The following is a 4,121-nucleotide window of genomic DNA, read 5'->3' as shown; positions in this document are numbered from 1 at the left end:
ATAAAAAATTAGTCCTTAATTAATGTTTGTTCTTTTTCTGCCCCGCTTCTCAATATATTATAGAGAATATTCAGCTAAATTCTTGTCATATATTTATAAAAATGTGGACATTTTATAAAATGTACAATTAAAAAAAAAAACAGATTTTTAAGTTCTATACCAACTCAATCAGAACCTCAGGCTTTTGCATTTGAAGAACTTCTCAGGTGTCTGATGCACCTGAAAGCATTGAACTTTCATAAGGAATGAGAGGTAACAAAGAAAAGGGTAAAGAAAGGAAAAGCATAGGAGCATATAATGTAGTAGGGTAAGACATGTTGTTGTTAGGTGCCACACAGTTGGTTCCGACCCATAGCAACCCTATGTACAGCACAATGAAACACTGCCTGGTCCTGTGCCATCCTCACAATCACTGTTATACTGGAGCTCATTGTTGCAGCCACTGTGTCGATCCATCTCATTGGGGGTCTTCCTCTTTTTCTCTGACCTTTTACCAAGCATGATGTCCTTCTTCAGGGACTGGTCCTGTCTGATAACATGTCCAAAGTATGTGAGAGGAAGTCTAGTCATCCTACTTGTAATGAGCATTCTGGCTGCACTTCTTCCAAGACAGATTTGCTCCTTCTTTTGGCAGTCTATGGTATATTCAATATTCTTCACCAACACAATAATTTAAAGGCATCAATTCTTCTTTAGTCTTTCTTATTCATTGCCAGCTTTCATACGCACATGAGGCAATTGAAAATATCACACCTTGAATCAGGTGCACCTTAGTCCTTAAAGTAACATCTTTGCTTTTCAACCCTTTAAAGAGATCTTTTGCAGCAAATATGCCCAATGCAATGAGCTGCTTGATTTCTTTACTGCTGCTTCCATGGGTGTTGATTGTGGATGCAAGTAAAATGAAATCCTTTACAGCATACATGTATAAAATAATTAGCAGTAGAGGGTAGGAAACCATCAAAAGTACAGATAATACATTTTTAATGAAATATCTTATTTAGCATCCATAGCTTATTGAGGAATAAGAACCATAACAAAGTAAAGTGTACGTTATTGATACCTGCCAATATTTTAACCCTTAGTGGTAGGGCAGTCATCCTAGGCAAAACTATTGAATGCTACTTTCTTTGTAGATTTTTAATGACTTCAAGCAGAGTGGCATAAATAATGGCCGCTCTGTTTACTAAAGTTGTCTATACCTACCTACCTACCTTACCTACCTACCTTACCTACCCACCTTACATACGTACCTACCTACCTTACCTACCTACCTTACCTACCTATCTGCTTACCTACCTTACCTACCTACCTGCCTACCTGCCTATCTGCCCACCTGCCCACCTGCCTATCTACCACCTACCCACCTACCCACCTATCCATCATCTATCTACCTATCTATCTACCTATCTACCTATCTATCTATCTATCTATCATCTATCTATCTATCTATCTATCTATCTATCTATCTATCTATCTATCTATCTATCTATCTATCTATCTATCTATCTATCTATCTATCTATCTATCTATCTATCTATCTATCTATCTATCTATCTATCTATCTATCTATCTATCTATCTATCTATCTATCTATCTATCTATCTATCTATCTATCTATCTATCTATCTATCTATCTATCTATCTATCTATCTATCTATCTATCTATCTATCTATCTATCTATCTATCTATCTATCTATCTAATCTATCCATCCATCTATCCATCTACCTATCTAATCTCTGTATCACAAAGAATTGGTTAATGTTCAACCATTTCAGGAGGTAGGATATGATCAAGAACCCATGGTACTGACGAAGAGGTCTAAGATGCACTGAAGGCACTGGCAAAAAACAAGGCTCCAGGAATTGACAGAATACCAATTGAGATGTTGCAACAAACAGATACAGTGCTGGAAGGACCCACTCATCTATGCCAAGAAATTTGGAAGACAGCTACCTGGCCAACTGACTGGAAGAGATCCATATTTGTACTCATTATCAAAGAAAGGTGATCCAACAGAATGTGGAAATTACTGACAATATCATTAATATCACATACAGATAAAATTTTGTTAAAGACATTCAAAAGCTATTGCAGCAGTACATTGACAGGAACAGCCAGAAATTCAAGCTGGGTTCAGAAGAGGATGTGGAACAAGGAATATCATTGCTGATGTCATATGGATCTTGGTTGAAAGCAGAGAATACCAGAAAGATGTTTACCTGTGTTTTATTGAGTATGCAAAGGCATTTGACGGTCTGGATCATAGTAAATTATGGATAACATTGGGAAGGATGGGCATTCCAGAACACTTAACTGTGCACATGAGAAACCTGTCCTTAGACGAGGAGACAGTTGTTCAAACAGAACAAGGGGATACTGTGTTGTTTAAAGTCCAGAAAGATGTGTGTCAGCGTTGTATCCTTTCACCATACTTATTTAATCTGTATGCTGAGCAAATAATTCCAGAAGTTGGAGTATATGAAGAAGAATGTGGGTTCAGGATTGGAAGAAGACTCATTAACAACCTTCTATATATAGATGACACAACTTTGCTTGCTGAAAATGAGGAGGACTTGAAATGTTTACTGATGACGATCTAAGACTATGGCCTTCAGTAGGAATTACATCTCAACATAAAGAAAACAAAAACCTTCACACTGGACTGATAAGCAACATCATGATAAACGGAGAAAAGGTTGAAGTTGTCAAGGATTTCATTTTTACTTAGATATACAATCAACACCCATGGAAGCAGCAGTCAAGAAATTAAGCAATGCATTGCATCGAGCAAGTCTGCTGCAAAAGATCACTTCAAACTGTTAAAAGGCAAAGATGTCACTTTAAGGACTAAGATGTGACTGACTCAAGCCGTGATGTTTTCAAATGCTTCGTATGCATATGAAAGCTGGAAAGTGAATAAAGAAGAGTGAAGAATATTGACCATACTGTGGACTGCCAGAAACCAAAAAACCAAACCAAACCCACTGCCGTTGAGTCAATTCTGACTTATAGCGACCCTATAGGACAGAGTAGAACTGCCCCATAGAGTTTCCCAGGAGCGCCTGGGGGATTCAAACTGCCAACCCTTTGGTTAGGTAGCACTTAACCACTACGCTACCAGGGTTTCCATGGACTGCCAGAAAAAGGAGCAAATCTGTCTTGGAAGAAGTGCAGCCAGAATGCTCATTAGAAGTAAGGATGACTAGGCTTCCTCTCACATACTTTGGACATGTTATCAGGCTGGAGCAGTCCCTGGAGAAGGACATCATGCTTGGTAAAAGGTCAGTGAAAAAGAGGAAGACCTTCAGTGAGATGGACTAACACAGCGGTTGCAACAATGAGCTCAACCATAATGATTGTGAGGATGGCACAGGACCGGGCAGTGTTTTATTCTCCTGTACATAGGGTTGCCATGAGTCAGAACCAACTGGAAGGCACCTAACAACAACATCTCCCTCTCATATCACCATAATTGTCATTATGATGTTCCTCTTTCAATGAGTGTGTAGGGCAGAAGACTATGACCCGGAATTTCTCAAGACCAGAAGGCTATTTTCAACTCCTATTTTCTTTTGTAACTCTTATTTTCAGACTAATCAGTGAACATCATCCTATATTTATGGAGATATTTTCTCTTCCTTCAATCCAAAATTTCTTTTCTCAGCACTCTTGCAAACTAATTTTCTCCATACACAGCAAGCTCAAATTGGCAAATGTCTATGCTGGCTTTCTGTGTATTTATGCAGAGCCTCTGGATCCTGGCAACCCATACAAATTTGTATTCCTTACAAATCAAATGGCCAGGTTATAAAATTAGTAACACGTTAATTCTTCATATGTAGGTCCATCCATCCTAATCGTGACAAGTAACTTGGGTAGTAAAAAACTGTAGTGCATACAGCAGGTCATTTAAAACTTATAAAGTTAAGTAATTTGAAAAGAAAAACCAAATTATGACTCATGGCTATCCCATATGCTACACAGGCTTTTTAAAGGCTGATTTTTGAAAGTAGCTTACCAGGCCTTTCTTTCAGGGAACTTCAGGGTGGACTCAGACCTCCAACCATTTGATTATTGGCTGAGTGTGTTAACCATTTGTATCATCCAGGGGCTCCA

This window comes from Elephas maximus, chromosome 4 (genome assembly GCF_024166365.1).
Source record: "Elephas maximus indicus isolate mEleMax1 chromosome 4, mEleMax1 primary haplotype, whole genome shotgun sequence".
Classification (NCBI taxonomy): domain Eukaryota; kingdom Metazoa; phylum Chordata; class Mammalia; order Proboscidea; family Elephantidae; genus Elephas; species Elephas maximus.
The sequence above is the reverse complement of the archived record's forward strand: the minus strand, read 5'-3'. Positions refer to the sequence as shown.